The sequence below is a fragment of the Pongo abelii genome, chromosome 3 (genome assembly GCF_028885655.2).
Source record: "Pongo abelii isolate AG06213 chromosome 3, NHGRI_mPonAbe1-v2.0_pri, whole genome shotgun sequence".
NCBI lineage: Eukaryota > Metazoa > Chordata > Mammalia > Primates > Hominidae > Pongo > Pongo abelii.
This window is the reverse complement of record NC_071988.2, coordinates 105927460-105941238: the sequence shown is the minus strand read 5'-3', so window position 1 is coordinate 105941238 and position 13779 is coordinate 105927460. Positions and strand designations below refer to the sequence as shown.

The window sequence follows — 13779 nt, the reverse complement described above, 5'->3', positions numbered from 1 at the left end:
TTTGAAACCAAGGATGCAGCCCTGATGAATCACCTTTGAAGTCATTCTTTCCTTTTCTTGAAGAATAGTTCCTGTTTGCAGTCAAATCGCTCTATTGTAACTGTTCTATAGAATTTAAATCCAACAGCCTTTCTTCATTTTGTCCTGTCTCCATCTTCTTCAGTTCAAACTGGCAGTATTTCTGCTAATATAATTCTATAACCTTTGTTATCAAGTGATAGTCTAGCCACACTCTTGGTGTCCTCTTTCAAACATGCCTTCACATATTTTGCAATATGGACAGGCTGAAAATTTTCCAAATCTTTAAGCTCTGGTTCCTTTTTGCATAACAATTTCTTCTTCAATTCATTTCTCACTTCTTGCATTTTACTAAGCAAGAGGAACCAAGACACTCCTGTAGCACTTGGCTTAGAAATCTGCATAGCTAAATATCTAGTTTCATCGCTTGCAAGTTCTGCCTTTCACAAAACACTAGGACACAACTCAGACAAGAGTTGTCATTTCCTCCAGTTTCCAATAATTTGTGTTCCTCTTTCCATCTGAGATCTCCTCAGAATGGCCTTTAACACCTATATTTCTGCCAACAGTCCCTTCATGACTGTCTAGGTTTTTTTCTAGCATGCACCTCAAACTCTTCTGACCTCTACCTTGTACTCAGTTTTAAAGTCTCTTCCACATTTTCAAGTATAGTTTGCAACACACCCCATTCTGTATACCAAAATCTGTATTAACTAGCTTGGGCTGCCATCACAAAATACCATAGACTGATGGCATAAACAACAGAAACTTATTTTCTCACAGTTCTGAAGGCTGAAAGTCAAGATCACAGTACCAGCCTGACTGGTTTCTGTTGAGGGCCCTCTTCCTGGCTTGCAGTCGGTTGCCTTCTTGCTATGTCCTCACATGGTGGAGAGAAAAGGAGAGCTATCCAGTGACTTTTCTTATAAGGACATTAATCCTATCAGATCATGGCCTTACCCTTATGACCACATGTAACTACAATTACTTCTCATTACAGAACAGAATATTTAAGAGGCTACAAGAAATGGAATCAACATATATTGCTGAGCAGCTGCATGTGGGAAAGCGGGGGTGAGGAATTAAGAACCATAGGTACGTTTTTGACTTGGGTGGCCAGGTGGCTGGTGGTGTCATTCCTGGAGACTGGGACTACAGGAGGAGAAATAGGGTTGAAGGAAGATGGAAGAGAAAAAATGAGGTGCCTAGTAAGTATTAGGCACTATTGGTCATTTTACATATGATAAGCTTAATCCCTACCACAAACATGTAAGGTTAATCTACTGATCATTTAGATGAGGACAAGGAGAGAATCACTTGCCCAAGTTCAAACAAGAATCAGTAAAGAAGTTACATCTGCCGCCCAGACACTACCCTCTCTGCTCCACCCACTGGCTAGCTCTATGTCCATGCTCACACATGGATACTTCAAGGAACCTGTGACACATCTCAGGCAGGTGGCAGCAGGAAGCCGGGCTTGCTAGTTTTAAGAGCTGTAGATATTTGCTTGCAAACCATTAGCATAAAGACAGTTACAGAAGAAGGGGTCAGAATAAGAAAGTAAGATAATTTCTTCATAATAAGCCAAAATATAAGGGCCTCAATCATATCCTATCTCATATCAGAAGCATCAGGATGTTTTCCACATTCTATGAAGCACTTTGATCAGTTATAAGTAGCAATTCGAATTTGGGCAATGAGCTAATAGATAATTTCCTACCAGATGGCTCCACTGAGTGTTTTATAAAAAGTAGCTAGAAATGTGGGATTACCTGTGAATTCCCAACTGTTTTCTGAACACAGTAGCTTCACTTATTCAGAGATGTAAAGATAGGCATTTCAATATTTATTTTTGCAATGCTCATAATTATTATTAAATATTGTTTTATTCACAATTTTTAACAGTTTCATCTCTTTCACATTTTAGGAACTATTTCATGCATATTGTTTAAATGCATCATATTTGAATAACCAGCTGTCCTAATGTGGAACCTGGGATATTTATTTATTTCACAACTATTCATTGAATTTCTGTTCTGTGCCACATACTATTCTAGGTGTTGATCTATGACAGTTAATCTGACAGACAAAAATCACTTACCCCTTGGAGCTTATATTCTTGGAAAGGTGGAGAGAGGAAAGACAATAAACAAATGAATATATAAAATGTTAGCTGGTAGGTTCTATGGAGAAATATAAAACTGCTAGATGGGAGGGTAGGGGATTATGATGGGGTGGCAGGGTGAAATCTGGGAGGGCAGGGGTATTCTATTTTATTTAGAGTGGTTAGAGGAGACCTCACTTGTCAGGTGCAATTTGAGCCCCAGACTGAAGGAAGTGAAGTAGTGAATCATGTGAATAATCCAGGTAAAGAACAATCAAGGTAGACAGAACAAGTGCAAAGGCTCTGAGGCATGAGTTTGCTAAACATCTTCTGGAATCTACAAGGAGGTCAGTGTAGCCAGAGCTGAATGAGTGAAAAGAAGATGATCAGGGGCCAGCCTGACTTGGAGTGTGTGTCGCTGGATCATGTAAGCCCTTGTAGAACTGATAAAGGACTTACACTCTGAATGAGATAAGCACCCAGAGATAGGAAGCCATCAGAAGGTTTTGGTTTGTTTTATTTTTTGTAGAGACAGGGTCTCACTCTGTTGCCCAGCCTGGTCTCAAACTCCTGGCCTCAAGTGATCCATCTTGGCCTCCCAAAGTGCTGTGATTACAGGTGTGAGCCACTGCATCTGGCCTATTGGAAGATTTTAAGAAGAGGGATGACATGATCACCTAAGTTGTGAAAGGATTCTCCTGGTGCCATGTGGAGCATGGACTGTAGGAGTTAAGAAATAAAAAAAAAAAAAAAAAAAAAATAGAATCAGAAAACCAGTTGGGAGGCTTCTGAGATGATGGTGGCTTGTGCCAGCTTGTTAATTAAGGTCGTGAGAAAGCATCAAATTCTTTATGGTTTGAAGGTAGAGTCAACAGGATTTTCTTTTGGCTTGGAGGCAGGATGTGACAGAAAGACACCAAGGTTTTTGGTCTGAACAACTGGAAGGATGGGACGTCTCTTAGAGAGGTGGAGAAGACTATAGGGGCAGTGGGACCTAAGTCTGTGCAGTCATAACTGTGAGTCTACCTGTGAGCATGTGGTTGTTAAGAAGTATAGACTATGAAATTAAGCCTTTGTATCTAGAAAGTGGGGTCTGGCTGTGAAATCTCTGTGCTCCTCACATGGGCTTAGGAGAGGCAGGGGACACCTCAGTATCTACACAGCTGCAGTGGGCCCTACAAAGAATAATGTGCTCATATACTTGTTGAAAAGTTCCAAGGGATGTGGATTCCGAGCCTCCCCCTTTTTAATTTCAACCATGGCATTATATACATATAGTAAAATCACATATCTTAAGGGCAAAACTTGAATTTTTACATATGCATACACCCATGAAACCAGCATCCCAGGTCAAGGTCTACAATATTTCCATTGCCTGGGAATGCTCCCTCAGTGCCCTTGCCAGTCTATACTGGTTCCCCTCGTTCTGCAGAGGTAGCTGCTATCCTAACTTCTGTCACCAAAAATTTCTTTATTTCTTGGACTTTATATAAACAGAATCATACAGTATGTGATCATTTACATCTGATTTATTTTAATCATCTTATCTATGAGTTTCATCCACGTGATGTGTGTAGCAATAGTTCCTTTTATGTATTTCATATTTTTAAATAATGTATGGTATAAATTGTATAAATAAACCAAAGTTTATTTATTCATCCTGGTGTAAATGAACATTGGCATTGTTTCCAGTTTGGGGATATTATTCATAAAGCTACTGTAAGCATTCATAGATGTGTCTTCTGGTGGACTTGCACTTATTTTTCTTGCATATATACCTAGGAATGAAATTTGCTGAGTCATCCTTTTTTTTTGAGACGGAGTCTCGCTTTTGTTGCCCAGGCTGGAGTACAATGGCATGATATCTGCTCACCGCAATTTCCGCCTCCCGGGTTCAAGCAATTCTCCTGCCTCAGCCTCCCGAGTAGCTAGGATTACAGGTATGTGCCACCACACTTAGCTAATTTTGCATTTTTAATAGAGACAGGGTTTCGCCATGTTGGTCAGGCTGGTCTCGAACTCTGGACCTCAGGTGATCCGTCCACCTCGGCATCCCAAAGTGCTGGGATTACAGGCATGAGCCACCACACCCAACTGAGTCATTCTCTTTTAAAATGTTTGTAACTTGACGTCATTCTTATTCAGATGAAACCTCTATTTTTTAAAAAAGTCCCCTATCAACCAGAACAAAACTCTGTACTTCAGCACTTTGTCACATCTCCTACAGACAAATCTACTCCTCAAAGAATTTTTAATAATAAATGATTTAGTAAATATACGCACTTATTATAGACCAGGCACCATGCCAGGTTCTTTACTTGAGCTCATATAATCGTCAGAAGAACTCTTTGACGTAGACACTATTATTTTCCCCATTTTACAAACAAGGAAACTGAGGCATTAAGTCGAAGGATTTGCTTGCTGTCTTGCAGGTGCTAAATGGTACAGCCAGGATTCAGCCAGGTCCCATTCTTACTGCAAGAGTTTGTGGGAAGTACTTTTGTTTTCTCCCACAGTTTATCTTCAGCTACCTGTTGCTGCCATATTCTCCTCAGCCTTGCCTTGCAGCATCTCCACCTCCCATCCTCCACCCACTTGACCCCATTTCTCTTTCTTTTTCTGTGGTACAATTCAGCGCATCCCAGCTGTCTCAATTGTGCTTCCTACTCTTACTATTTCAAATATGCAAAAGCCTTTATCCTGAAGTTGACTATTCTCAGCAAGCAAAGATACCTCAATTACCAACCAACATCCACCCTCTTGAGAAGGGCAGATAGGGTGCTTGTATGGGAAAAGGGGAACAATTTTAAATAATACAAATTGTGTTTTCCTGTCAGATGTGTCTTTGAAAAGATGTTTGTTTTGTTTTTGTTTTCAAGGATTTTCTTTTTACTTCTCTTTCCCTGGTGTGTGGTAGGTGGTCTAGTATTTTGGTGATTGATGGGACATGAAGGATGATAGAAATAGATGTGGCAAAGATGACTCCAAGGCTTTGATCTCGGGGACTACTAGAGAATGACTGTGTTTGCCAACAGCAGAGAAATTGAAAAGAGTTGCTCATTCCTCCCAGCCCCCAAAGGAATTAGCAGCTGTGGGAGCTGAGAATATTTTTTGGACATGGAAGTTTGGAGAGGATAATGTAACACTGAAGTAAACACATTCAGGTCGTGGGAGTTGTGTGAGACTGTGGTACAAGTGGAGAAACGAAGGCTGCAGATAGAAGACTTAGGAATTGCCAGCATAGAGGTGGGGGCTGAAGCAGCAACTGGAAACTATTCTTCAAAGAATGAGGGTGCAAAGGGCTGACTGAGTGGGGCAGGGAGAAGTGTGGGAATCCAGGAATGGTAATAAGCAAAAAAAAAAAAAAAAAAAAAAAAAAGATGGAGAGGTAAGTAGAGAATCTGAATGTTATAGCATTATGGAAGCCAAAGAAGAAAAATGTTCAACAACAGCCGCTAACATTTATAAGCCTTTAATAGTGACATGCATTATTTCAGTTAAAATTCTCAAAAACCATATGATCAAAATACTGTTATTTCACCTGTCCTCACTGATGGACATAGTTTATCGAGGTTAGATAATTTGTCTAGAGTCATACAGCAAGTACTCATATCAAGATTAGCTGGACCGTAGGATCACGGCCTGTAAGTACTCTATAGGATGCATTTGAGAAGCCATAGTTTAGATACAATGGCTGATAGTTATATAATCTTTATTGTGTCCCAGGCTCTGTTAAGTGCCTTTTTATACTTACTGAATTCTGACAAAATTTTCAGATCTACTGTCCCCAAACCAAGGTGTAAGGAGGTGTTACATGACTCACCCAAGACCACACATTTGTGAAATAATGGAATTGGAATTAGAACCCTGTCAGTTTGTTCCAGAATTTATACAAAAAAAAATGTTTAAGAGGGGGAAAAAGCCATCTTTCCATTTTAGCAGTTAAAAAACATCCAGTCTTTTTGTTTCCTACAGTAGATCTCTTTAACTTATTCCTGGTATCTAACTAAAATTTTCTATCTTTTGATCAGCATCTCCCCAACCTCTATTCTCCATGACCCTAGCTGCTGGTAACCATCATTCTGTTCTCTGCTTTATGAGTTCATTGTTTTTTTTGTTGTTGATTTTGAGACGGAGTCTCTCTGTGTTGCCCAGGCTCGAGTGCAGTGGTGCGATCTTGACTCACTGCAACCTCTGTCTCCTGGGTTCAAGCCATTCTTGTGCCTCAGTCTCCCCAATAGCTGGGATTACAGGCATGCACCACCACGTCCAGCTAATTTTTTGTGTTTTTTTGTATTTTTACTAGAGATGGAGTTTTGCTATGTTGCGCAGGCTAGTCTCAAACTCCTAGTCTCAAGTGATCTGCCCACCTCAACCTCTCAAAGTGTTGGGATTATAGGCATGAGTCACTGCACCTGACCTTGTTTTTTTAAGATTCACATATAAGTGAGATCATGCAGTATTTGCCTTCCTGTATGCGGTTCAGTTCATTTAACATAACGTCCCTGTTTCATCCATGTTGTTGCAAATGCTAGAATTTCCCCCTGTATTAAGGCTAAATAGTATTCCATTATGTACATATATCACATTTCCTTTATCCATTCATCCATTGATTCCATATTTTGGCTATCGTGAATAGTACTGCAATAAACATAGTGCAGATGTCTCTTCAACAAACTGATCTCATTTCCTTTTTGTATACACCTAGTAGTGGAATTGCTGGATCCGAAAGCCACTATCTTAACCTCTGTTAGATATCTCTTATACTTTCTCTCTCTGCTCTGTGTCCACCTTGCAGTCTTAGTCTCTGAGAAAATCATATCCATTTCATGATCGCCTGCCATCTTCCCCCTGCCATCCTCAACTTTTTCTTCTCAACCATAGAAAAGAACTTGGAGTTTCTGAAGGGCCCAGTAGTCTCAGTTGAGCAGATTTTAATTATAAGTGGAAAATCGCTGATTGCCCTGATGTGGCAAAAATGTTAATCATGTAGGTAAAATTTTCTTCTGTCCTTTCTCATTTCTTTTCTCTCTGATGAAAGTCAAGACAAATATTACATATTTCTCATTGCTTCTTAGGTGAGAAATGCCACCTATGAATGGTTAGGGGAGCAGTGATTAAAATGGAAGTTTATGTGTTTATTATAACCAGAATGTAGGCTTGTCAGGTGTAGCAGATAAAAATACAGGATGCCCAGTTGAAATTGAATTTCAGTAAAACCACAAATAATTTGTTTAGCATAAGTATGTCCCATGTAGTATTTGGAACATACTTATATTAAAAATAAACATTCACTGTTTATTTGAAACTGAAATTAATACAGGAGTTATTAAGAAATTATCTTAGGCAGTTACAGAGGGTAAAAGAGTTCTCAGTGAAATTTCCCTTTAATAAAAAGCAGCCCCAAACCATTTCTTTTCTAACAGAAAGCAGCCTGAAAAGTCAAGTTACAAGCATAGATATGCAAGCTAGAAGCTTGCATATGTAAATGTTGGCAGGTATACCTGGAAGCCAGGTATATCAATATGGCGATCTCTGCTCCCTTTTCTTTGTCACCACATGTGTGGGTATCATGGCACCGGCCAGATAAAGCCACATATGCAGATGTCACGGTGACAGCCAGGTAGAAGCCACATTTGCTTAATAAAAGATCACGATGGGAGGGCCAGTCTTCTGCAAGCTATGTAAATGGCACACCTGGTCAAACCAATCCCCTGGGCCTTATGTAAATCAATCAGTGCCTCCTCAAGCCTCTGTATAAAATCAGTCAAATCTCACCCCAACCTGGAAACCGTTTTGGGTGACCGCTTTCTCAACATGAGGAAACTTTCTCTCTTTCTCCTTTTCTTTGTCTATTAAACTTTCCACTCCTAAACTCACTCCTCATGTGTGTCTGTGTCCTAAATTTTCCCAGCGCGAGACAATGAACCTTGGGTATTTACCCCAGACAATGGAGCTATTTCAAAATTTCACTGGACATCTTGTATTTTATCTGGCAACTCTACCAGACTGTGAATTCCATCAGCTGTTCTCTATTTGGTATTTTAATTAATTCAAGCTAGCAATTCATGGCACAAAATGAGAAATGGTACAAAATGTTGTCTCTGGAATTTTGGTCCATTTGAACTCTCCTGGAGGTATTTATAAACTGTACTTTCTGAATATTCTGATACTATGAGCAGCAGGAGACAGGATGCCCACATTTTCCAGAGAATGGGACACGCAAATGTATCTATCTAACACTCAACAAAATTATATTTATGTTTGCTATGGTCCGAATGTTTATGTCCCCCCAAACTCATATATTGAAATCCTCACCCACAAGGTGATGGTATTAGGAGATGGGACCACTGGGAGGTGATTAAGTTTTGGGGATGGAGCCCTCAATAATGAGATTTGTGCTCATATAAAAGAGGCTCAAGGGATCCTCTTTGCCCTTTCCAGCATGTGAGGACAGAGCAAGAAAGTGCCACCTAGAGCCAGAACACAGTTCTTCCCCAGATGTAGACTGCTTTGATCTTGAACTTCCCAGTCTCCAGAACTATGGCAATGAATTTCTATTATAAGCTACTTAGTTTACGGTATTTTCTTATAACAGATCAAGTAGACTAAGACAATGTTATAATTTGAGTGGCTCATGACTATCTGGTTTCACAGTGAATTTGAGTATTCACTGGCTATATCTATCTAATTAAAAATGAGGGTCAATTCTGTGATTTTTGTATTTATTTAAATCAGGCAAATAGCTATTCAAAGTCCCCCCCAAGGCCTCTCCTTTTTAGTTTTAAATATCTGGTTATTCTTCATATAACCTACTTTTCTCTTGTTACTCACTTTTTCATTTTCTGCAGTACTCTACTAATTTCAGATCCCCTCCCTCCTTTTTTTTTTGAGACAGGGTCTGGCTCTGTCACCCAGGCTGGAGCACAGTGGTGTGATCTTGGCTCACTGCAACCTCTGCCTCCTGGATTCAAGCGATTCTACTGCTTCAGCCTCCCGAGTAGCTGAGATTACAGGCAGGTGCCCCCATACCTGGCTAATTTTTCTATTTTTAGTAGAGACAGGGTTTCACAATGTTGACCAGGCTGGTCTGGAGCTCCTGAGCTCAACTAATCTGCCCCTACTCAGCCTCCCAAAGTGCTGGGATTACAGGTGTGAGCCACCACGCCCGGCCCAGACCCCTTTTCTTATGTATAAAAGCTATTAAAGATATCTGATTAGAAACAAACACGATTGCAATTGTGATGGATAGAATATGTATGCTGGTGTGTGACTTTCCTAATGTGGCTTCTTTTGCTCTGATAGATGCAATGTTTTTATACTTTTTGACAGTTAAGAGTAACTGTTATATCAGTACCATGGAATTGCCTTATAGTTTATACCCATTAACAAGTCAAAAAGAGAAATAAAAGGAATTGATTATTTGTCATTTATTTATTTAGACAACAAATATTTACTCTTAGCCTGGTGGATACAGCCGTGAAGAAGAACAGCTAGTCTTTATTTGTGCCATCCTTTTCCCAGAGCTTTCCATATCAGTCATTGAACCCTCACAACACTCTTATGCATGGGTACTTCAGTAATCATCATCTATTTTACAGATGAGGAGTCAAAGCAAGGAGAGGTTGAATATCTTGCCCAAGGGCACTTTCTTAGAAAACTTCAGCAGGACACAGGCAGTTTAGTGTTAAAGCCCATTCTCTTAAAATTCACGGCTTCTAGGTGAACAAAACAGGCATGGTCTTTGCCCTTAGGTAGCTTACAATACTTTCAGGTGCTATTTCCTTTAATAAAATGTGCTATGTGCAAAACCCAAGACTGATTAATTCAAGGTAAATATACCTACTGACTTTCAAAGCATGTGAATATGTATTTGCACTCGTTAGTTTTTCATCTTATTATGGGGGAGTAATATTTTAAAAATCACAGATATTAGTAAAATATTCAGTAATTATGGTCTAGTCTAAAGTGCTTATGTTTGATTATGCATATTTGTTAAATATGGATAAAAATCCAGAAAGACATTAAAATACAAATCAATCTGAGCCTTATATGAAACTATCCTTATTAATGTGACATCTATGCGGAAACATTTCATAAATACTTACAAGTTAAAAGGTTAACATAATTTAGTAAACCATGACTGAGTATCACCCATTCAGCCTGTTTTCCATGCTAAGAATTCTTAGAATTCCTCTGAAACGATCCAAAACAACAGAAAAAGAGGGACTCCTCCTTAACTCATTTTATGAGGCCAGCATCATCCTGATACCAAAACCTGGCAGAGACACAACAAAAAAAGAAAATTTCAGGCCAATATCCCTGATGAACATCGATGCAAAAATCCTCAATAAAATACTGGCAAACCGAATCCAGCAGCACAACCAAAAGCTTATCCACCATGATCAAGTCAACTTCATCCCTGGGATATAAGGCTGGTTCAACATACGCAAATCAATAAACGTAATCCATCACATAAACAGAAGCAATGACAAAAACCACATGATTATCTCAATAGATCCAGAAATTCAGCATTCCAGGACTGTTAGCCAAGCTGTGTCTCATAATAGCTCACTTGAGTAGTCAGTGAGAACCCTGCCCATAAAGGATGTCCTGGTTCTGAAGAAAATATGAAGGCAAGGGCTTTACTTCCTTCTTAAAGCTTGGTAAACGGTCATAGATATTACTTTTGTGGTGTTTCAGTTTGTCTCTTCTAGAGCTTTTGTAAGTTATTGACTTTCTCAGTACAGAGGTCATGATATTTCTCATTTTTTACAAAGACATTTTGCTTAGAGGGCATGGATAAAATTAAATTTGGTGGTTGGGAAAGATGGAGATATTATGGATTTAGGGAAAAATGATCCAAAAATATTTACTCAGAAGAGGAAGAAATCTAAAGGCAAAATATAATAAAACTATTCGTGTTGAACTAATTCACATGATTAGTTTAGGTGACTAATTATGGACTGAAATTATTACAACATTTCATTTTTCGCTATTATTGCATAATAAGGAAAATGGAGAGGCCTTTGGAGAGCTGTTACAGTGAGTCCCTGGCTGACACTTAGTTCTAGTCTTTCTCAGTTCTTTGAAATGAACCTGATTTGATGAAATGGTTTGATAAGACAGATTTGCTTCTAAGTAACCCAGTGGAGGGGGTGGAGGGAAATGAGTGTGTGTGTAGATTAAACAAGATTTACCACATGTTGATAATTATTGAAATGGGCTTAATGGGTTCATTTTGTTTTTTCTTCTTTTGTAATTTTGAAACATTTCATAATAAAAGTTTGAAAAGAGAAGTCACTTTTAAAAATAGATTTTATTATTTAGAGCAATTTTAGGTACACTGCAAAACTGAGCAGGAAGTACAGAATTCCCACACACCCACTGCCCCCACACATGCACACCCTCCTCCGCTGTTAACATCCTGCACCCGATTAGTACATTTGTCACAACTGATGAACCGGCATTGGGTACATAATTATCGATGAAACTCAGTAGTTTAAATTGGTGCTCACTCTTGGAGTTCTTTGTCATATGGATTATGACAAATGTATAATGACAAGTATTCACCATTTAGTATCATATGCAACAGTTTAACTGCCCTTAAAATCCTTCTGCCTATTCATGCCTGCCTCCCCACAACCCCTGATAGTCACTGATCTTTCACTGTTTCTATAGTTTTGTCTCTTCCAGGATGTTGTATAGTTAGAACTGCAAATCACTTTTTAAAATTTCGACTCAAAGTTAAAATCAGTATATTGCACATTACATCCATTATTTATGTCCAAACAAAAAGAATGCGAATATAATGAAATTTAAAAATTTAAAACTTTTCCACAAAAGGATACATGGGAAATATGTAAAAAAAACCATCTCAGAGAGTGGTGCCTTCATCTCAGGAATGAATACAAATCAACCTCCTTTTTGTCTACTTGAATCTGCTTATCTTCTCTTTGTCTTCCAAGACGCCTCCTGGTTTTCTTAGATTCCTTTAGATTGAAGACTTGCATTGGACTTGTTTTCTTGTCTTGGCCTTAACCCTCTTCTTAAAGCCCCACTCCATGTGAGTGACCCAGGTAAGATCTTTGCTCATCTGTCCCTACAGTGGAACGGATATCAGGCTTAGAAATAAGCCAGGCCACACATTTCCTAGCTAAGAAAAGACCCCATTTGTTCTTTTCATGTTTGCAATGATGGATAATATAATAAGAAGAAAATGTTTTTGAATGTTAACTTAAACTCCTTGTCTAATTTAATCTTCACAACAGCCTTAACAAGGTAAGCGTTAATATTGTTTGTATTTTGTAGATAAGGACACTGAGGCAGCCAGGGATTAAGTAAGTGGGTCACATTTGCCCGCTGGTACGAGGTACATGAACCCTGGAATGGGAATTAGAAGGCCATGCTCTCCTTTTGCTTCTGCCGCAAAGCAGGTATGCTCATTCAAAAGGGAGCACTTCAAAAGGAGGCATGCCTAGGCTTCACTGAATCTCTTTTTGGGGCATTGTTTTCAGTTAACTTTTCAACTAAATGAAATGTGTTCAAATAGTGTAAAGTGTATCTCTTTACCTTTTTTCTTTCATTCTTATATCCCTATCTTAGTCCATTTTATGTTGCTATAACAGAATACCTAAGATGGGGTAATTTATAAAGAAAAATTGTTTATTTGGCTTATAGTTCTGGTGACTGGAAATCCAGGATTAGGCAGCTGCATCTTGTGAGAGCCCCAGGCTGCTTCCACTCCTGGCAGAAAGTGGAAGAAGTAGGTGTGTACAAAGAAGTGACATGCGAGAAAGGAGGCAAGAGAACAAAACCAAAGAAGCCAGACTCTTTTTAATAACCACCTTCTTGGGAACTAATCCATTCTCGAGACAACAAAAGCTAACTCGCTACTGAGCCATGCACCAAGCCATTCATGAGAGGGATTCACACCATCACTCAAACACCTCCTGATTAGGGACCCTGAGCCAGATCTGCCTAGTTAAACTGCACCTAAATCCTGGGATAATTTGTGAAGTTTTTTTGTTTTTTTTGTGTGTGTGTTTTTGAGACAGTGTCTCACTCTGTTGGCCAGGCTGGAGTGCAGTAGCACGATCATAGCTCCCTCCTGGGCTCAAGCGATCCTTCCACCTTAGTCTTCCAAGTAAGTGGGGGCACAGGCACAAACCACCACTTCTGGCTTATTTATTTATTTATTTACTGAGATAGTGTCTGGCTTTGTCGCCCAGGCTGGAGTGCAGTGTGTGATCTTGGCTCACTGTATCCTCTGCCTCCCAGGCTCAAGCCATCCTCCCACCTCCTGAGCAAGCCTGTTTATTTTTATATTTTGTAGAGACAAGATCTTCCTACGTTGCCCTGGCTGGTCTCAAACTCTTAGCTGTAGCAATCCTCCTGCCTCAGCTTCCCAAAGTGCTGTGATTATAAGCATGAGCCACCATGCTCATTTGTTATGCATCAATAGGAAATTAATTTTACAAGTGAGAAAACTGAGGTATGAGAAATTTGAGTCAGTTGTCCAAGATCACTCAGCTAACAAGTGGTATTGCTGGGCAAAGATCATAATGTATTTTCTTTTCATTTTAACATCATTTATCAGTGGCACATTTTCTTGGTCACTTTTTGAAGACTTTTTCATGGGGGTGGGGTTAATAATC

General features: G+C 39.3%; 1 long non-coding RNA gene across 2 annotated transcripts in view; it reads left to right on the top strand.

Moving 5' to 3' along the window:
- Window positions 1-12433: 12433 nt before the first annotated feature.
- The window catches only part of LOC129059020 (uncharacterized), a 34748-nt gene continuing 33402 nt past the window's right edge, over window positions 12434-13779 (top strand). For both annotated transcript variants that reach the window (XR_008524598.2, XR_008524599.2), the window contains exon 1: window positions 12434-12558. This is a non-coding gene — a long non-coding RNA (uncharacterized LOC129059020). The remainder of the gene's footprint in view (window positions 12559-13779) is intronic.